Here is a 21992-nt window from a genome sequence, read left to right as displayed (position 1 = left end):
TTGGGATCTGCCGTGCCTGAGGAGAATTTTTCCGGTGATTTGGAGAGAGTTTGGACGGATGTGCGTGGTAATCTTCAGGAGGCCAACAGAAAATCTAAAGACTACTTTGATAGGAAACGACAGGAGGTTTTGTTCGCTGTTGGTGACATGGTTTGGTTGTCCTCTAGGAATCTGCGGTTGAGGATTCCTTCTAAGAAATTGGGTCCCAAGTTTGTAGGGCCCTTTAAGGTGCTTCAGGTTGTCAACCAATCTGCTGTTAGGTTGGAGGTTCCTACCTCCTGGAGAATTAATCCGGTATTTCATGTCTCTCTGTTGAAAAAAGCTGTTGTATCGGATTGTGACGCCTCTGCCTCTGTTCCTCCGGTGGTGGAGGACGGGGAATATGAAATTTCTCGCATCCTTAACTCTAGACAGTATAGAGGTAGTTTGCAGTATCTTGTGGCCTGGAAAGGTTTCGGACCCGAGGATAACTCTTGGGTGAGGTCGGATGATGTTTCCGCGTCCAGACTTATCAGAGCATTTCACAGGAGATTTCCTGATAAGCCTGGTCCTAGGGGATCCGGAGGATCCTCTTAGAAGGGGGGGTACTGTTAGAACCTTGTTCTTAGTTTTTTTTCCTTTGCTGGTCACATGACCTTGTTGGCCTATTTAATCCTGCTCCGCCCTTCTGGCTTTGCTGGACTTCATTGTTTAACTACTTTCTAGCTAGCCTGTGCCCTGTATCTAACTCTGTTAGTTTGCTTGGTCTACGGACCTCTATGTTCTATATATTTTGTTTGTTCGTCTGTCTGCTACTATTTCTGTTAGGAGGTGTCCCATTTTCCTCCCAGTCCTTAGTACTTGTAGGGATTCCTTCCCCACATCTATAGGTCTCCGTACAGACTAGCTTAGGACTTTAGCAGGTCTGATCGCAGGATCAGGTCCCCTGTTACATCGTAGGGATTAAGCTGAGTTCTATCGTAGGGACAGATCTCCTCTCTTTCCTTAGCTCTGGTAGCAGAACATAACAATGGGGAGTGCAGTATACTGTATGGAGGACTATGGGGAGTGCATTATACTATATGGAAGACTATGGGGAGTGCATTATACTGTATGGAGGACTATGGGGAGTGCATTATACTGTATGGAGGACTATGGGGAGTGCATTATACTGTATGGAGGACTATGGGGAGTGCATTATACTGTATGGAGGACTATGGGAAGTGCATTATACTGTATGGAGGACTATAGGGAGTGCATTATACTGTATGGAGGACTATGGGGAGTTCATTATACTATATGGAGGGCTATGGGGAGTGCATTGTACTATATGGAGGGCTATAGGGAGTGCATGGTACTATATGGAGGGCTATGAGGAGTGCATTATGCTATATGGAGGACTATGGGGAGTGCATTATACTATATGGAGGACTATGGGGAGTGCATTATACTATATGGAGGACTATGGGGAGTGCATTATACTATATGGAGGGCTATGGGGAGTGCATTGTACTATATGGAGGGCTATAGGGAGTGCATGGTACTATATGGAGGGCTATGAGGAGTGCATTATGCTATATGGAGGACTATGGGGAGTGCATTATACTATATGGAGGACTATGGGGAGTGCATTATACTATATGGAGGACTATGGGGAGTGCATTATACTATATGGAGGACTATGGGGAGTGCATTATACTATATGGAGGACTATGGGGAGTGCATTATACTATATGGAGGACTATGGGGAGTGCATTATACTATATGGAGGACTATGGGGAGTGCATTATACTATATGGAGGACTATGGGGAGTGCATTATACTATATGGAGGACTATGGGGAGTGCATTATACTATATGGAGGACTATGGGGAGTGCATTATACTATATGGAGGACTATGAGGAGTGCATTATACTATAGGAAGGACTATGTTGCAATATGTTAGCATTTAGGGCCCCACTTTACATTTTTGCCTAGGGCCCAACTTTTACTTCACACCCGCATTCTGACATTAGTTCTTATTATAGAAGTAGAACAAAATGAATGTCTAAAACTGATACCAATGGAAGTAGAAGGACCCCATTGATTATTATGGGGTGTCACTGGGTTCCGCTATATTTCCGTATTTTGAATGGAAGTAAAAGAACATCATACAGAAGCTTTATTTTCCATCCTAAAACTGAAACATAATGAAACCAAGATGAATCCCATCATAATCAATGGTCCCCCACGGTTTCCATTTGTATTAATTATGCAATAATTAATTTAAGACATTGTTTGTTCCTGAATGTACATATGCAGGTGGGAACGTGGTCCCATGACATGCTTTCCTGTGGCTGAGACACACATTTCATAAGTGTCTTCCCCCATTATGTGGAATGCGAAAGTCACCATGGTTCCCAGGATGGGAAAATTAAATACAGTGTTCGCCCTCGGTAGCTAGGAGGGTATTATGCGAGACAGGTGAAGGTACAATACCTAATCCTGATACATTCACTGAATTGTATCCAACAATTTGGAGTGAGGCTGATGTGGGACCAGGGACGTACATGGTGTTGCAGTAGCAAACCCAAGTAGATTTATTATGGCCAAGATTGTCATCATTGATCTGCGTTCTAGGCTGAATACCAGGGCCGGGTCACCACAAATAGATGATAAATAAAAGGAGGGAAATGGAGGAGGAGAGGTGGAACATAGGGAATGCAATATCATGCGTGTCACCCGCTGTGATGTCTCCCTGCGCGTCACCCGCTCTCTGTGATGTCTCCCTGCGCGTCACCCGCTCTCTGTGATGTCGCCCTGCGCGTCACCCGCTCTCTGTGATGTCGCCCTGCGCGTCACCCGATCTCTGTGATGTCGCCCTGCGCGTCACCCGCTCTCTGTGATGTCTCCTGCGCGTCACCCGCTCTCTGTGATGTCTCCCTGCGCGTCACCCGCTCTCTGTGATGTCTCCCTGCGCGTCACCCGCTCTCTGTGATGTCGCCCTGCGCGTCACCCGCTCTCTGTGATGTCGCCCTGCGCGTCACCCGCTCTCTGTGATGTCGCCCTGCGCGTCACCCGCTCTCTGTGATGTCTCCTGCGCGTCACCCGCTCTATGTGATGTCTCCCTGCGCGTCACCCGCTCTCTGTGATGTCGCCCTGCGCGTCACCCGCTCTCTGTGATGTCGCCCTGCGCGTCACCCGCTCTCTGTGATGTCGCCCTGCGCGTCACCCGCTCTCTGTGATGTCGCCCTGCGCGTCACCCGCTCTCTGTGATGTCGCCCTGCGCGTCACCCGCTCTCTGTGATGTCGCCCTGCGCGTCACCCGCTCTCTGTGATGTCGCCCTGCGCGTCACCCGCTCTCTGTGATGTCGCCCTGCGCGTCACCCGCTCTCTGTGATGTCGCCCTGCGCGTCACCCGCTCTCTGTGATGTCGCCCTGCGCGTCACCCGCTCTCTGTGATGTCGCCCTGCGCGTCACCCGCTCTCTGTGATGTCGCCCTGCGCGTCACCCGCTCTCTGTGATGTCGCCCTGCGCGTCACCCGCTCTCTGTGAGGTCTCCCTGCGCGTCACCCGCTCTCTGTGACGTCTCCCTGCGCGTCACCCGCTCTCTGTGACGTCTCCCTGCGCGTCACCCGCTCTCTGTGAGGTCTCCCTGCGCGTCACCCGCTCTCTGTGAGGTCGCCCTGCGCGTCACCCGCTCTCTGTGACGTCGCCCTGCGCGTCACCCGCTCTCTGTGACGTCGCCCTGCGCGTCACCCGCTCTGTGACGTCGCCCTGCGCGTCACCCGCTCTCTGTGACGTCGCCCTGCGCGTCACCCGCTCTGTGACGTCGCCCTGCGCGTCACCCGCTCTGTGACGTCGCCCTGCGCGTCACCCGCTCTCTGTGACGTCGCCCTGCGCGTCACCCGCTCTCTGTGACGTCGACCTGCGCGTCACCCGCTCTCTGTGACGTCGACCTGCGCGTCACCCGCTCTGTGACGTCGACCTGCGCGTCACCCGCTCTCTGTGACGTCGACCTGCGCGTCACCCGCTCTCTGTGACGTCGACCTGCGCGTCACCCGCTCTCTGTGACGTCGACCTGCGCGTCACCCGCTCTGTGACGTCTCCCTGCGCGTCACCCGCTCTCTGTGACGTCTCCCTGCGCGTCACCCGCTCTCTGTGACGTCTCCCTGCGCGTCACCCGCTCTCTGTGACGTCGCCCTGCGCGTTACCCCCGCTCTGTGACGTCGCCCTGCGCGTTACCCCCGCTCTGTGACGTCGCCCTGCGCGTTACCCCCGCTCTGTGACGTCGCCCTGCGCGTTACCCGCTCTGTGACGTCGCCCTGCGCGTTACCCGCTCTCTGTGACGTCGCCCTGCGCGTCACCCGCTCTCTGTGACGTCGCCCTGCGCGTTACCCGCTCTCTGTGACGTCGCCCTGCTCGTCACCCGCTCTCTGTGATGTCTCCCTGCGCGTCACCCGCTCTCTGTGATGTCGCCCTGCGCGTCACCCGCTCTGTGACGTCGCCCTGCGCGTCACCCGCTCTGTGACGTCGCCCTTCGCGTCATCCGCTCTCTGTGACGTCGCCCTGCGCGTCACCCGCTCTCTGTGACGTCGCCCTGCGCGTTACCCGCTCTCTGTGACGTCGGCCTGCGCGTTACCCGCTCTCTGTGACGTCGCCCTGCTCGTCACCCGCTCTCTGTGATGTCTCCCTGCGCGTCACCCGCTCTCTGTGATGTCGCCCTGCGCGTCACCCGCTCTCTGTGATGTCTCCCTGCGCGTCACCCGCTCTCTGTGATGTCGCCCTGCGCGTCACCCGCTCTCTGTGATGTCGCCCTGCGCGTCACCCGCTCTCTGTGACGTCGCCCTGCGCGTCACCCGCTCTGTGACGTCGCCCTGCACGTCACCCGCTCTCTGTGACGTCGCCCTGCGCGTTACCCGCTCTCTGTGATGTCGCCCTGCGCGTTACCCGCTCTCTGTGACGTCGTGTGATGTCGCCCTGCGCGTTACCCGCTCTGTGATGTCTCCCTGCGCGTCACCCGCTCTCTGTGATGTCTCCTGCGCGTCACCCGCTCTCTGTGATGTCTCCTGCGTGTCACCCGCTCTCTGTGATGTCTCCCTGCGCGTCACCCGCTCTCTGTGATGTCTCCCTGCGCGTCACCCGCTCTCTGTGACGTCTCCCTGCGCGTCACCCGCTCTCTGTGACGTCACCCTGCGCGTCACCCGCTCTCTGTGACGTTTCCCTGCGCGTCACCCGCTCTCTGTGACGTCGCCCTGCGCGTCACCCGCTCTCTGTGACGTCGCCCTGCGCGTCACCCGCTCTCTGTGACGTCGCCCTGCGCGTCACCCGCTCTCTGTGACGTCGCCCTGCGCGTCACCCGCTCTCTGTGACGTCGCCCTGCGCGTCACCCGCTCTCTGTGACGTCGCCCTGCGCGTCACCCGCTCTCTGTGACGTCGCCCTGCGCGTCACCCGCTCTCTGTGACGTCGCCCTGCGCGTCACCCGCTCTCTTTGACGTCGCCCTGCGCGTCACCCGCTCTCTTTGACGTCGCCCTGCGCGTCACCCGCTCTCTGTGACGTCTCCCTGCGCGTCACCCGCTCTCTGTGACGTCGCCCTGCGCGTTACCCGCTCTCTGTGACGTCGCCCTGCGCGTTACCCCCGCTCTGTGACGTCGCTCTGCGCGTTACCCCCGCTCTGTGACGTCGCCCTGCGCGTTACCCCCGCTCTGTGACGTCGCCCTGCGCGTTACCCGCGCTCTGTGACGTCGCCCTGCGCGTTACCCGCGCTGTGACGTCGCCCTGCGCGTTACCCGCTCTCTGTGACGTCTCCCTGCGCGTCACCCGCTCTCTGTGACGTCGCCCTTCGCGTCACCCGCTCTCTGTGACGTCGCCCTGCGCGTTACCCGCTCTCTGTGACGTCGCCCTGCGCGTTACCCGCTCTCTGTGACGTCGCCCTGCGCGTTACCCGCTCTCTGTGACGTCGCCCTGCGCGTTACCCGCTCTGTGACGTCGCCCTGCGCGTTACCCGCTCTGTGACGTCGCCCTGCGCGTTACCTGCTCTCTGACGTCGCCCTGCGCGTTACCCCCGCTCTGTGACGTCGCCCTGCACGTTACCCGCTCTCTGTGACGTCGCCCTGCGCGTTACCCGCTCTCTGTGACGTCTCCCTGCGCGTTACCCGCTCTCTGTGACGTCGCCCTGCGCGTTACCCGCTCTCTGTGACGTCGCCCTGCGCGTTACCCGCTCTCTGTGATGTCACCCTGCACATCACCCACTCTCTGTGATGTCACCCTGCGCGTTACCCGCTCTCTGTGATGTCACCCTGCACATCACCCGCTCTCTGATGTCTCCCTGCGCGTCACCCGCTCTCTGTGATGTCACCCTGCACATCACCCGCTCTCTGTGATGTCACCCTGCGCGTTACCCGCTCTCTGTGATGTCACCCTGCACGCTGCTGTTGATCTGTGTTGATCCTGCTCCTTATGGCTGCTCTGTGATATGACATTGAGCACTATGGCCGCACTGTGATGTGACATTGAGCACTATGGCTGCTCTGTGATGTGACATTGAGCACTATGGCCGCACTGTGATGTGACATTGAGCACTATGGCCGCTCTGTGATGTGACATTGAGCACTATGGCCGCACTGTGATGTGACATTGAGCACTATGGCCGCTCTGTGATGTGACATTGAGCACTATGGCCGCACCGTGATGTGACATTGAGCACTATGGCCGCACCGTGATGTGACATTGAGCACTATGGCCGCACCGTGATGTGACATTGAGCACTATGGCCGCACTGTGCTGTTGGGGCTATAGCTGCATGTAAAATAAACACTGAGCCAGAAATCATCCCGGGTGCCATCCTGCAGTTGGGCGTACACGTTAATCACTCGGCCATATGTAACATCAGGACAGAGGTTTCAATATCCATTAGATTCATACCGATAGTTTAGTGTCTGTGTGACGTTCTGTAGGGACACAACAGGGTGGAGCCAGGAAGCAGGGGAGATTTAGGTCCACACAGAGCGCTGACCCCCATGTTATTAATCTATCATTACATGATAGGTGTCAGTGACGTGGTGCTCGCAGGTCTCCGCGTCTATGATAAGGTGTCAGTGACGTGGTGCTCGCAGGTCTCCGTGTCTATGATGAGGTGTCAGTGACGTGGCGCTCGCAGGTCTCCGCGTCTATGATGAGGTGTCAGTGACGTGGCGCTCGCAGGTCTCCGCGTCTATGATGAGGTGTCAGTGACGTGGCGCTCGCAGGTCTCCGCGTCTATGATGAGGTGTCAGTGACGTGGCGCTCGCAGGTCTCCGCGTCTATGATGAGGTGTCAGTGACGTGGCGCTCGCAGGTCTCCGCGTCTATGATGAGGTGTCAGTGACGTGGCGCTCGCAGGTCTCCGCGTCTATGATGAGGTGTCAGTGACGTGGCGCTCGCAGGTCTCCGTGTCTATGATGAGGTGTCAGTGACGTGGCGCTCGCAGGTCTCAGTGTCTATGATGAGGTGTCAGTGACGTGGCGCTCGCAGGTCTCCGTGTCTATGATGAGGTGTCAGTGACGTGGTGCTCGCAGGTCTCCGTGTCTATGATGAGGTGTCAGTGACGTGGTGCTCGCAGGTCTCCGTGTCTATGATGAGGTGTCAGTGACGTGGTGCTCGCAGGTCTCCGTGTCTATGATGAGGTGTCAGTGACGTGGTGCTCGCAGGTCTCCGTGTCTATGATGAGGTGTCAGTGACGTGGTGCTCGCAGGTCTCCGTGTCTATGATGAGGTGTCAGTGACGTGGTGCTCGCAGGTCTCCGTGTCTATGAGGAGGTGTCAGTGACGTGGCGCTCGCAGGTCTCCGTGTCTATGATGAGGTTTCAGTGACGTGGCGCTCGCAGGTCTCCGCGTCTATGATGAGGTGTCAGTGACGTGGCGCTCGCAGGTCTCTGTGTCTATGATGAGGTTTCAGTGACGTGGTGCTCGCAGGTCTCCGTGTCTATGATGAGGTGTCAGTGACATGGCGCTCGCAGGTCTCCGTGTCTATGATGAGGTGTCAGTGACGTGGCGCTCGCAGGTCTCCGTGTCTATGATGAGGTGTCAGTGACGTGGCGCTCGCAGGTCTCCGTGTCTATGATGAGGTGTCAGTGACGTGGCGCTCGCAGGTCTCCGTGTCTATGATGAGGTGTCAGTGACGTGGCGCTCGCAGGTCTCCGTGTCTATGATGAGGTGTCAGTGAGGTGGCGCTCGCAGGTCTCCGTGTCTATGATGAGGTGTCAGTGACGTGGTGCTCGCAGGTCTCCGTGTCTATGATGAGGTGTCTGTGACGTGGTGCTCGCAGGTCTCCGTGACGTGGTGCTCGCAGGTCTCCGTGTCTATGATGAGGTGTCAGTGACGTGGCGCTCGCAGGTCTCCGCGTCTATGATGAGGTGTCAGTGACGTGGCGCTCGCAGGTCTCCGCGTCTATGATGAGGTGTCAGTGACGTGGTGCTCGCAGGTCTCCGTGTCTATGATGAGGTGTCAGTGACGTGGCGCTCGCAGGTCTCCGTGTCTATGATGAGGTGTCAGTGACGTGGCGCTCGCAGGTCTCCGTGTCTATGATGAGGTGTCAGTGACGTGGCGCTCGCAGGTCTCCGTGTCTATGATGAGGTGTCAGTGACGTGGCGCTCGCAGGTCTCCGTGTCTATGATGAGGTGTCAGTGAGGTGGCGCTCGCAGGTCTCCGTGTCTATGATGAGGTGTCAGTGACGTGGTGCTCGCAGGTCTCCGTGTCTATGATGAGGTGTCTGTGACGTGGTGCTCGCAGGTCTCCGTGACGTGGTGCTCGCAGGTCTCCGTGTCTATGATGAGGTGTCAGTGACGTGGCGCTCGCAGGTCTCCGCGTCTATGATGAGGTGTCAGTGACGTGGCGCTCGCAGGTCTCCGCGTCTATGATGAGGTGTCAGTGACGTGGTGCTCGCAGGTCTCCGTGTCTATGATGAGGTGTCAGTGACGTGGCGCTCGCAGGTCTCCGTGTCTATGATGAGGTGTCAGTGACGTGGCGCTCGCAGGTCTCCGTGTCTATGATGAGGTGTCAGTGACGTGGCGCTCGCAGGTCTCCGTGTCTATGATGAGGTGTCAGTGACGTGGCGCTCGCAGGTCTCCGTGTCTATGATGAGGTGTCAGTGAGGTGGCGCTCGCAGGTCTCCGTGTCTATGATGAGGTGTCAGTGACGTGGTGCTCGCAGGTCTCCGTGTCTATGATGAGGTGTCTGTGACGTGGTGCTCGCAGGTCTCCGTGACGTGGTGCTCGCAGGTCTCCGTGTCTATGATGAGGTGTCAGTGACGTGGCGCTCGCAGGTCTCCGCGTCTATGATGAGGTGTCAGTGACGTGGCGCTCGCAGGTCTCCGCGTCTATGATGAGGTGTCAGTGACGTGGCGCTCGCAGGTCTCCGTGTCTATGATGAGGTGTCAGTGACGTGGCGCTCGCAGGTCTCCGTGTCTATGATGAGGTGTCAGTGACGTGGCGCTCGCAGGTCTCCGTGTCTATGATGAGGTGTCAGTGACGTGGCGCTCGCAGGTCTCCGTGTCTATGATGAGGTGTCAGTGACGTGGCGCTCGCAGGTCTCCGCGTCTATGATGAGGTGTCAGTGACGTGGCGCTCGCAGGTCTCCGTGTCTATGATGAGGTGTCAGTGACGTGGCGCTCGCAGGTCTCCGTGTCTATGATGAGGTGTCAGTGACGTGGCGCTCGCAGGTCTCCGTGTCTATGATGAGGTGTCAGTGACGTGGCGCTCGCAGGTCTCCGCGTCTATGATGAGGTGTCAGTGACGTGGTGCTCGCAGGTCTCCGTGTCTATGATGAGGTGTCAGTGACGTGGCGCTCGCAGGTCTCCGTGTCTATGATGAGGTGTCAGTGACGTGGCGCTCGCAGGTCTCCGTGTCTATGATGAGGTGTCAGTGACGTGGCGCTCGCAGGTCTCCGTGTCTATGATGAGGTGTCAGTGACGTGGTGCTCGCAGGTCTCCGTGTCTATGATGAGGTCTCCGTGACGTGGTGCTCGCAGGTCTCCGTGTCTATGATGAGGTGTCAGTGACGTGGCGCTCGCAGGTCTCCGCGTCTATGATGAGGTGTCAGTGACGTGGCGCTCGCAGGTCTCCGCGTCTATGATGAGGTGTCAGTGACGTGGCGCTCGCAGGTCTCCGTGTCTATGATGAGGTGTCAGTGACGTGGTGCTCGCAGGTCTCCGTGTCTATGATGAGGTGTCAGTGATGTGGCGCTGTGGGTTGTCAGATGCTGCCCCTCCCCCATTACATAACTGCAATGTCTCGTGATGTCAGGTCATGATTGTATTGATCACTGACAAGTACAGGACGTGGGGACACGAGATACACGGATACAATCAGCACAGTCTATATTAAGGTGCAAGTGGATGGCGGCCAAATTCCAGGAAATGTTCTGGCGAGGTCTGGAAATGGGCCGGGCGCCCTCCTCCCAGGTGCTGGGGACATCACTTTGCCTGGCGTCAGCTTTTACTCCTAGTGATGATGTCCGGGTGCTGGGGACATCGGGATGTGGGGCGCTGGCCTCCCAGGGTTACGACACCTCCGCTTTCCGTCGGCTCCATTGACCGCAGAACTCCACAATTCTAGGAGAAAACTATCGATTACACAGGTCTACAAAAAGGTATATTTTGTAATCATGACAGTTGACCTTATACTTTTCTGACTCTTTTTTGTTCTGATTTCAAAAATGTATATAGTTTTTCTGTAGCAGGTATAGTGTCCACAGAGCAGCAGCATTATTATAAGGTATAGGAAATATACTGGCAACATTAATCTACTTATCGGAATAAAATGCTTGACCTTACAGAACAGTTTTTATTGAACTAAAATAATTTCACATACAAAATAGAAACCAAAATAGGAGCAAAAATTAAAGAGTGCTTGACATTATGACTGTCGTCGACACGATTTTTCGGGTTGTCCCTATAGAACATCCAACAGTAATCTGCCATCATTGAGTCATTCCACAAACCCTGGTAGCCGCGTTCCGTTACTTTAATGTCCCGGTGAAACCGCTCGCCTTGTTCATCGCTTACATCCCCAAGATTTGGAGGGAAGAAATCTAAAATGTGAATGCAAAAAAGTGCATTTTCAGAGACATGCGACATCCGAGACACCTGTGAAATGTACTGGAACCCTGGTGAATTTGTCTTTGCCGTGGCTTTCAGAAAGTTTTTAATCAATCCCAACTTTATATGTAGTGGAAGAAGAACGATTTTTGTTGGAGCAGCTAAAGGATTCTGCTGAACATTGTGTCTACCTGGAGCATAGATGTTTCTCTGTCCCCGAACACGTCGAACATAATGCTCTACTGTCCCATAAACACAAGAAGCAACAATATTTTGTGAAACTTCCTTGCATTCCCATTAGCAGACCGATCACTTACAAGTGTGTGGAGGCGATACGCCAGTCTAAAGAAATGAGTTTTTAGGGCACGCTTAAAGCTGTGAGTATTGGGAATTAATCGAACTGTCCTGGGTAGTGCATTCCAAAGAATTGGCGCAGCACGTGAGAAATCTTGGAGACGGGAGTGGGAAGTTCGGATTAAGGATTTTAGTTTGAAGTCATTAGCAGAACGGAGGGCACGTGTAGGTTGGTAGACTGAGACGAGGGAGGAGATGTAGGGGGTACTGAAGCATGGAGCGCTTTGTGGGTAAGAGTGATACGTTTATATTGAACTCTGTATTGGATGGGGAACTAATGCAATGACTGGCACAGGGAAGAGGCATCGGTGTAGCGGTTGGCGAGGAATATGATCCTGGCTGCTGCGTTAAGGACGGATTGGAGAGGGGAGAGTTTAGTAAGAGGGAGACAGATAAGTAGAGAGTTGCAGTAGTCCAGACGGGAATGAATAAGAGCTACAGTAAGAGTTTTTGCCAAGTAAAAGGTGAGAAAAGTCCTGATTCTTGAGATGTTTTTGAGGTGTAGATGACACGAGCGAGTGATCTGATGTGAGGAGTGAAGGAAAGATCTGAATCAAAAATGACCCCAAGACAGCGGGCTTGTTGCTGGGGAGTAATGGTGAGCCACAAACGGAAATGGCAATATCGGGCACAGGTAGGTTAGTGGAGGGAGGAAAGACGAGGAGTTCAGTTTTTGACAGATTCAGTTTTAGACAGAGGGAGGACATAATGTTAGACACAGCAGAAAGACAATCACTGGTCTTTTGTAGTAATGCAGGGGTGATGTCCGGAGCAGAGGTGTATAATTGGGTGTCATCAGCATAGAGATGGTACTGAAAACCGAATCTACTGATTGTTTGTCCAATTGGAGCGGTGTATAAGGAGAAAAGAAGGGGGCCTAGGACTGATCCTTGAGGGACCCCGACAGTAAGGGGAAGGAAAGAGGAAGAGGAGCCGGCAAAAGACACAGATAAGGAGCGGTCAGAGAGATAGGAGGAGAACCAGGAGAGAACAGTGTCCTTGAGGCCGAAAGAACGGAGCATAGTGAGGAGGAGCTGGTGATCCACAGTGTCGAATGCCGCAGAGAGATCCAGGAGATCAGCAGGGAGCAGTGACCATTGGATTTAGCTGTTAGTAGATCATTAGAGACTTTAGTGAGGGCAGTTTCAGTAGAATGTAAAGAGCGGAAACCAGATTGTAAAGGATCAAGAAGAGAATTGTCTGAGAGATAGCGGATTAGACGGGAGTGGACCAGGCGTTCCAGGAGTTTAGAGATAAAGGGAAGATTGGAAACAGGTCTGTAGTTGGCCGTGCAGTTCTGGTCGAGGGATGGTTTTTTAAGTAATGGATGTATTCTGACGTGTTTAAAAGAAGAGGGAAAGATACCAGATGAGAGGTTGAATATTTTAGTTAGGCGAGTGGTGACAGCTAGAGAAAGGGACTTAAGGATATGTGAGGAAATAGGGTCACTGGTGCAGGTGGTAGGGCGAGAGGAAGCAAGGAGCCTGGTCACTTCTTCCGTGACTGTTTCGAAGTGAGAAAGTGAGCAAGATGCACTGTGGGAGGGAGGTGCATGCATAACATTTGGGGATTGGGAGAAAATTTCATGCCGGATATGGTCAATTTTTTCTTTGAAATAATTGGCCAGATCGTCAGCGCTGAGGTCGGTGGTCAGGGCCTGTGCTGTTTGATTAAGGAGAGAACGAAACGTGTCGAAGAGTCGTTTAGGATTATTGGAAAGTGAGATGATGAGGTTGTTAAAGTAGGTTTGTTTGGAGAGGTGAAGCGCAGAGTTATAGGTTTTAAGCATAAATCTTTGGGTAGATTAGATTTTCTCCACAGCCTTTCAGCGCACCTAGAGCACCGCTGGAGAAGACGTGTTTGAGGCGTGTGCCAGGGTTGTCGCCGTCTTTGCAGAGTTGTTCTTTGTGTAGGAGGTGCGGCTTCATCCAGGGCACATTGCAATGTTTCATTATAAAGATTCAGTGCAGAGTCAGGACATGAGAGGGAGGAAATCGGGGCCAATGATTGCAACTTTTTCATAAATTTCTGGGTGTTAATGTTGCGTATATTTCTATAGGTGTGGAAAGTGGGGGTGTCTTGAGCAGGGAGACAGTTCTTGACAGAAAGAAAGAAGGTTGTGGCCAGAGAGGAAGAGGAGAGTTAGTAAAGTCATGTATTGAACAGAGTCGGGCAAAGATCAGGTCCAATGTGTTCCCGTCTTCATGTGTAGGAGAATTAGGAAGTTGTGAAAGGCCGAAGGAGGAGGTTAGTGATAAAAGATGAGCGGGAGATGGGATCACCAATTGGGGATGTTAAAGTCCCCCATGATTATCGTGGGGATGTCACAGGATAGAAAGTTTGGAAGCCACGTGGCAAAGTGATCCAGGAACTGACGGGAGGGACCTGGAGGGCGATAGACAACCACCACTCGCACGGAGAAGGGCCGGTAGAGTCTGACTGTGTGGGCCTCAAAAGAAGGGAAGATAAGGGAGGGTACTGGGGGGATAACCTGAAAAGTACATTTTGTTGAAAGAAGCAGACCAACACCTCCACCTGATCTGTTGTCAGGTCTCGGGAGTATGAGAGAAGTGTAGGCCACCATAGGAGAGAGCTGCAGCGGCGGTGGTGTCCGACTGCTGGATCCAGGTTTCAGTGAGAGCCAGAAGGTTGAGGGAATTAGAGAGGAAAAAGTCATGGATGTAAGAGTTTATTACAAGCTGAGCGCGCATTCCAAAGGGCACAGTTAAATGAGACAGAAGATATGCAGGGAACATTAATGAGATTAGCAGGGTTTCTGAATGTAACAGGGAAAGAGTGTTATTATTACTGGAGGGTCCTGGATTAGGAGAAATATCACCTGCGACTAAGAGAAGGAAGATACAGAGAGTGAGAAGATGGTTGAGTGATTTGTGAGAGCGTTTCCTGTGTTGTATGGTGGGAATGAATGGATCTGTGTGGTATAACATTGTGAAGAGAGCATGACAGCTGTACATAGGAGAAGAGAGGGATTAATATGGATGAAGTGAGCTGAGTATGTGGGAGAACGGTGAATGTGGATGATTGTAGCAGCCGGAATATAAATGGCACAAATACAAATGGTGAATATTGTTTGCAAAATAGATGACCTGGAAGCAAGTGTGTTTAATTGTCTTGCATGTCTTACCGGTCTCCTGCCCTGTCCAACTGCCATATCTAACTGCCGCGGCACTTTGATAAAGTATGCATAAATGCTATATGCATAACTGCCCCCGCATAAATGCTGCCGCTTGACTATGTCTCAATATATAGGGACGTATCTGCTTAGATCTACACAGATTTAACTCGTTAGCAATCAATAAACTAACTTAAGACAACAGGAGACAATAAAATTGCAGAAAAAAAAAAAAAGAGACTAGTAGATCTACATGGATCATAAAAAGTGGTCAGGTAAGTGTGATGACCTTAAAGCATCATGGCTTAAAAAATGTAGATGAATGGGAAGTATATACCAATCAGTTGCAGAGCAACACCGGCATGAAGATGCAACGCAGACTTCATAGCATCCAAAACAACGGACAGATTTTCATAACTTTCCTTTAGATGAGTGAGCAATAGGGAGCGATGGCTTCATCTTTCCATTGTGAAGCAACACAGCTTCCAAGCTTCTCTGGGATGAGTCAATAATCAATCGTCAATCTGCAACAAAATCCTCTTCATTCAGTTCTTCTAAGAGGCCATTCACATTGTTTCAGTACACCATTGGTCCATCAACTGTGAACAATTGTGTTACACTGCTATTTCTGTTTCGGTAATAACACACTTTGACATCATCATGAAGAAGATTCTTCTGTTTCAACCTGGATGCAAGAAGTTCGGCTTCATCTTTTGACAATGACAGCTCTCTGATGAGATGATTTACTCCATGTTGAGTAAAGCGTTCTGGCCGCTCGGCCGCTCCATCAGGTACATACTCCTCTGGACTGGAGGTCTCCATGCCTTCACTAGTAGCTTCAGCTCCATATTCTACTTACATTTCATCCAATCCAGACAACGGTGGTCCAGGAACTGGCAAGGTATCGTCATGTGGAACTGGCCTAATCAGATGCAAGTTCAGGGTAATTCATCTGGTACATCATTATAACCCCTTAAGGACCCTGGGATTTTCCATTTTTGTTTTTTGCTCCCCGAGCCATAGCGTTTTTATTCTTTGGTCAATATGGCCGTGTGATTTTTTGCGGGACGAGTTGTACTTTTCAACGCCATTACTAGTTTTACCATATCGTGTATGGGAAAACAGGAAAAAAATTCGAAGTGCGGTGAAATTGCAAAAAAAGTGCAATACCACAGATTTTTTTTTACCACGTGCACTGGATGCTAAAACTGAGCTGCCATTCTTATTCTCCAGGTCATTACGAGTTCGTAGACACCAAACATGTACAGATTTTTTTTAATTTAAGTGGTGAAAAAAAAAATCCAAAGTTTGCTAAAAAAAAAAAAAAAAAATGGCGCCATTTTCCAAGACCCGTAGCGTCTCTACTTTTCGGGATCTGGGGCTGGGTGAGGGCTTATGTTTTGCGCGCTGAGCTGACGTTTTTATTGATACCATGTTGGAGTAGATCCGATGTTTCGATCGCCCGTTATTGCATTTTATAGAAAATGTTGCGGCGACCAATAAAACGTAATTCTGGCGTTTAGAATTTTTTTCTCGTTACGCTGTTTACCGATCGGATTATTTTTTTATATTGATTGATTGGGCGATTCTAAACGAGGCGATACCAAGTATGTGGGTTGTTTTTTTTATTATTTTATTTTAAATGAGGTGAAAGGGGGATGATTTAAACTTTATTTTTGTTATTTTTTCAATATTTTTAAAAACATTTTTTTACACTTTTTGCATGTTTCTATCGTCTCCATAGGAAACAAGAAGCAGCAGTTGTCTTGATTGCTTCTACTGCATACAAGCGATGAGCAGATCGCCTGCATGCAGTAGAAATGCCCATGTGCTATGAGCGCCGACCACTAGGTGGCGATCATAGCAATCTTGACATGACAACCACACGGGTCTGCTGCAGATCCCGGGTTATCATGCCTACGTATCGGTGACCCGTGATCATTTGATGGGGTCACCGATGGGCGGGGCTAATGCCGCGCTTCCGGCACGGCGATATTAAATGCCGCTGTCAGAGATTGACAGCAGCATTTAACTGGTTAACAGCCGCAGGTGGATCACAATTCCACGCGTGGCTGTTGCGGGCACGTGTCAGCTGTATAAATCAGCTGACATGTACCCGGTTCAGTGCGGGCTCAGCGCCGGTGCCCTCACTGAAGTGAGGGTGATGGCCTGGGGTATACTAATACGCCCCAGACTTTAAAGGGGTTAAATCAGATCAAACAGTGAAAAAAATAAAGTGATGAGCCGGTATGTAGATATTTCCCCAGAGATGACAGAGGCGGCTTGTATATAGAGCTGATTTTACTGGAGGTAATCTGGTAGATAACTATATACAGGTGTGAGGTAAACGGGTCATAGAATCATAGAATGGTAGAGTTGGAGGGACCTCCTGGGTCCTCGTGTCCAACCCCCCGGCTCAATGCAGGGTTCACTAAATCATCCCAGACAGATGTCTGTCCAGCCTCTGTTTGAAGATGTCCATTGAAGGGGAACTCACCACCTCTTGTGGCCGCCTGTTCCACTCATTGATCTCCTCACTGTCAAAAAGTTTTTTCTAATATCTAATCTGTATCTCCTCCCATTTAGTTTCATCCCATTGCTTCTAGTCTTTCCTTGTGCAAATGAGAATAAATCTGATCCCTCCACAGTGTGACAGCCCTTCAGATATCTGTAGACGGCTATTAAGTCTCCTCTCAGTCTTCTTTTTTACAAGCTAAACATTCCCAAATCCTGCAACCGTTCCTCATAGGACATGGTTTGCAGACCAGTCACCATTCTGGTCGCTCTTCTCTGAACTTGCTCCTGTTTGTCGATGTCTTTTTTAAAATGTGGTGCCCAAAACTGTACACAGTATTCCAGATGAGGTCTGACCAAAGAGGAGTAAAGTCCGATAATGACTTCACGTGATCTAGACTGTATGCTTCTGTTAATACATCCCAGAATTGTATTTGCCTTTTTTGCTGCTGCATCACACTGTTGACTCCTGTGCAGTCTGTGATCTATTAGTATACCTAAGTCTTTTTCACATGTACTGTTGCTTAGCTCTATTCCTCCCATTCTGTATATGCTTTTTTCATATTTCTTGCCCAGATGTAGTACTTTGCATTTTTCCCTGTTAAAAACCATTCTGTTGGTTGCTGCCCACTGCTCCAGTTTATTTAGGTCTTTTTGAATCCTCTCTCTCTCTCTTCTCTAGTATTAGCTATCCCTCCTAGCTTTGTGTCATCAGCAAATTTAATCAGTTTACCCTCAATTCCTTCATCGAAATCATTGATAAAGATGTTGAACAATACAGGTCCCAGGACAGAGCCCTGTGGTACCCCACTTGAGACATTCATCCAACTGGATGTGAAGCCATTTATGACCACTCTTTGGGTCCGATCACTAAGCCAGTTATGAATCCACCTAACAGTTGTCTTGTCCATTCCATACTTGGTAATTTTTTCAATAAGGATGGTGTGAGATACTTTGTCAAATGCTATGCTGGAGTCAAGATATACTATATCTACAGCATTTCCCTGATCCACCCAGTCAGTGATTCTGTCATAGAAGGAAATTAAGTTAGTCTGACATGACTTGTTAGTTACAAACCCATGCCGACTCTGGTTAAATCACTTCATTCTTATCCATGTACTTACATACATGTTGTTTAATAATTTGTTCAAAGATCTTTCCTGGTATAGAAGTAAGACTCACCGGCCTATAGTTCCCTGGGTCCACCTTCTTCCCCTTTTTGAAGATAGGAACAACATTTGCTCTTCTCCAGTCTTCTGGGACTTCTCCTATTCTCCAAGAATTTTCAAAGATTATGGAGAGTGGTTCTAAAATTTCTTCTAATCTCCTTCAGTACTCTGGGGTGTAATTCATCTGGACCTGGAGATTTGAACTCATTTATGTTAGCTAAATATTCCCTCAGTCTGTTTACAGATAACCTGGATTCTTCTATTTCTTTAATAGGACAGTGAAGATCAGTTGATGTTACATTTTCTTTCTGAGAGAAAACAGATGCAAAATAGGAATTAAAAAGTTCGGCCTTCTCAACATCCTTTCTTACCATTTCACCATTTTCATCCTGTAAAAATCCTATAGCATCTTTGACTTTTCTTTTACTTTTGACATACCCCCAAAATCCTTTTTTATTGCTTTTGACATCTCTTGCAAGCCTTAATTCATTGTCAGCTTTAGCTAACCTGATACGTGCCCTACAGGTTCTGCAGACTGCATTAGAATCTTCTTTAGATATGCCTCCCTCTTTCCATTTGATAAACACATGCTAAAAAGTAAGAAAGAAATGTTCTGTGTTCATCCATCCTGGTTTCCTTAAATGCTTCCCATTCTTCCTACTTATCGGGATTGTTATCGATTGTGCTTGGAGAATCTCATTTTTAAAAATTTCCCATCCTTCCTGGACATTTTTGTCCTTAAGGACATCCAGCCATTGGATCCCTCCTATTTTCTTTCTGAGTCGCTTAAAATCTGCCTTTCTGAAATCTAACCTTGAAGTTTGAGTCTTCACATGTCTTCCTCCTCTAGTTATCCAAAATTCTACAATAGCATGATCGCTGCCTCCGAGGGTCCCAGCCACTTTTACCTCCTCAACCATTTCATCCCTGTTTATAAGGATTAGATCCAAAGTAGCAGATCCCCTTGTTTTCTCCCCTACCTAAGATAAAGTTGTCAGCAAGAGAGGATAAGAATTTACTTGACCTGTTAGTTTTACTTGAGAGATTCCCAACAAGTGTCTGGATAGTTGAAATCTCCCATGAACACTACGTCATATTTTTTGGAGAACTTGGTCATTTGATACATAAAGAGTTCATCCATATCTTCAGCTTGCCCAGGTGGCCTGTAGTAAATGCCTACAATGGTGTCCTTTTCGTTGTTCTCTCCTTGTATTCTTACCCAGACGGTTCCCACAGAACTCCCAGTCTCTGAAGCTTCAATCTCTGTGCAGATATTCGCTTTTCTAACATACAATGCGACACCTCCTCCTCGTTTATCAAGTCTGTTTCTTGCAGATAAGATGTATCCTTTTAGCCTTGTATTCCAATCATGTGTATCATCCCACCAAGTTTCAGTGATTCCAATGACATCATATTCCTTTTCCTGCGTTAGTAGTTCCAATTCTCCTTGTTTGTTGCCCATGCTTTGTGCATTTGTATAAAAACATTTTAGTTTGTGATTGGTTTCTCTTCCTCCCATGTTTTTATTATTTAGATTTTTTGCCTTTGTTCTTCCTTTCCACTTCCAGTAGCAGAGATCTCAATAGTATTTGTCAGCTGTATGGCTTTTTCTGGCCTTTTGCTTCCCTTCCCACATTGTTCTAGTTTAAAGCTCTCCTGATGAGTGTAGCAAGGTGACTTCCAAATACATGTTTTCCAGTCTTCGTAAGGTGCACCCCATCTCTAGCAAGTAGTCCATCGTATAGGTAATTCATTCCGTGATCCAGAAATCCAAATCCTTGTTGACGGCACCATCGACGTAGCCAGTTGTTCACCTGTAGAATCTTATTCCACCTCATTGTTCCATGGCCATCCACTGGGAGGATGGATGAGAAGACCACCTGCGCTCCCAATTCTTTCACTTTCTTGCCGAAGTCTTCAAAGTCACTGCAGATGGTTTCCAGGTCCTTTCTTGCGGTGTCATTTGTCCCCACATGTATTAGCTGGAATGAGTAGTGATCTATAGGTCTTGAGATCCTGTCAGACACATCTGTAATTTTTGCTCCTGGAAGACAGCACATTTCTCTTGAGGTTATGTCTGGTCTGCAGATAGCGGCCTCTGTTCCTCTCAGCAGGGAATCCCCCATGACCACGACTCTCCGTTCTTTCTCCATCCAGGAGGATTCTGAGGGCTTACAAGGTTCGGCCTATTCCTTACAGATGAACACTCGCAGACAGGCAGTTTCTCAGTGTGATATTGGCTGCTTTCAGGGTCTCTCTGTGGAGACCCTCCCTCAGTTACAGCTCAGTGTAAGAGGCCTGTAGAGGCCGGCCTCCTGTCACAGTCTCACATACCAGTCATGGCTGCCATCACCATCGTTTTCTGACTGACCCCAATCTTACCACCTGATAAGTTAGCTCCTCCCCATAACATGTGACTTTCCGAGAAGCAGTCATTGGCTGACTGCACTGTCAATACTCCTCCCCATAACATGTGACTTTCCAAGAAGCAGTCATTGGCTGACTGCACTGTCAATACTCCTCCCCATAACATGTGACTTTCCGAGGAGCAGTCATTGGCTGACTGCACTGTCAATACTCCTCCCCATAACATGTGACTTTCCGAGAAGCAGTCATTGGCTGACTGCACTGTCAATACTCCTCCCCATAACATGTGACTTTCCGAGAAGCAGTGATTGGCTGACTGCACTGTCAATACTCCTCCCCATAACATGTGACTTTCCGAGAAGCAGTGATTGGCTGACTGCACTGTCAATACTCCTTCCCATAAAACTCACTAAAAACTTTACCGATGTCGTCCCTGTAAGAAAATTCACAATTAAGTACGACAAGCAAAGAAATGGGAATAACCTGAAAAAACCACATACACTGAAAATGTAGAAATAACGTAATAACAAAAATGCTTCTATATCAGAAACTTTATGTGATAGAGCAGATTTTTGGAATCAGCACAAACTCCATAAAACAGACATATTACCTTTGCTGATGATTTTTTTTGTGTTGAGAGACGACCTGGAGAACTGCAGGTACCCCAACGTACGCCCGCTGCACCCTGCTGGAATCAGGAGATTTACAAGGAGACTCCAGGATGGTCACTGTGATGTAGACTATGCGCACCGGCAGCCCCGAGGACGTACGCACCGCACAGCGATAGCAGTTCTCGTGGTAGTTATGTCCCATACATTCAATCTTGTAGGAATCCTGCCCGTTCTTCGCCATTATCGGCTGCCGACATGAAGTGCAAATCGGAGCATATTTCCTGTGCGACAAACAACAATGTAAGATGAACAAAGTGGAAATCTGTAAAACATAGATGACTATTGTGTCCGGGCAAGAAGATGGACCCCGAAGGTTTTGGGCTGAGTTTGCCTAATTGAAGCCAATGGTCCTGTTTTGTCACCCGAGTCCTATGGTTCAGGGATTCAGATGATGATGGGGCCAAACTGATACAGGGCATGTCCTCCCTCCGCCTCAGCACACACTATATAGAGAAAGATGAATCCAGGTGTCTTCTCCAGTCCCCCGCCACCCCCAGTGTACCGCAGCAACTCAGACATGAAGTGGAGACCCCCTAATGTTGCAGAGTGGGGGTGGGTCGAGTGCTGAGGAGCAGAAAAGTCCCCACTGCTCTGCTGACCCAATAATTGCAGAGGCCAGACCTCCTCTGGTATCAGCACAAACACTGCGCCCCCGCCGGGAGCTTCATGGCTGAGCAGCTGCTGCAGCCGTACATCACCAAGCACAGTGCTGAGCATCAGATGGAGAGGTCTAAAGCCGCCGCCACCACTGG

The 21992-nt window shown here is 50.3% G+C and overlaps 1 protein-coding gene across 7 annotated transcripts in view; it reads right to left on the bottom strand.

Moving 5' to 3' along the window:
- Positions 1-10234: 10234 nt before the first annotated feature.
- Positions 10235-21992, bottom strand: part of LOC141172180 (msx2-interacting protein-like) — a 46909-nt gene continuing 35151 nt past the window's right edge. For 5 of the 7 annotated variants that reach the window (XM_073656106.1, XM_073656110.1, XM_073656111.1 and 2 more), the window contains 3 exons: positions 21180-21461; positions 18216-18510; positions 10235-10546 (listed from right to left, as the gene is read on the bottom strand). The gene's annotated coding sequence lies outside the window, so the exon portion shown is untranslated. The remainder of the gene's footprint in view (positions 10547-18215; positions 18511-21179; positions 21462-21992) is intronic. The other 2 variants (XM_073656109.1, XM_073656107.1) reach the window with 2 other exon arrangements.

The sequence above is a fragment of the Phyllobates terribilis genome, unplaced genomic scaffold (genome assembly GCF_046119375.1).
Source record: "Phyllobates terribilis strain yellow unplaced genomic scaffold, ASM4611937v1 Scaffold_12__6_contigs__length_324123572, whole genome shotgun sequence".
In the NCBI taxonomy this organism is placed as follows: Eukaryota; Metazoa; Chordata; class Amphibia; order Anura; family Dendrobatidae; genus Phyllobates; species Phyllobates terribilis.
Note: the sequence above shows the minus strand (reverse complement) of the source record. Positions and strands in the feature narration are given on the sequence as shown.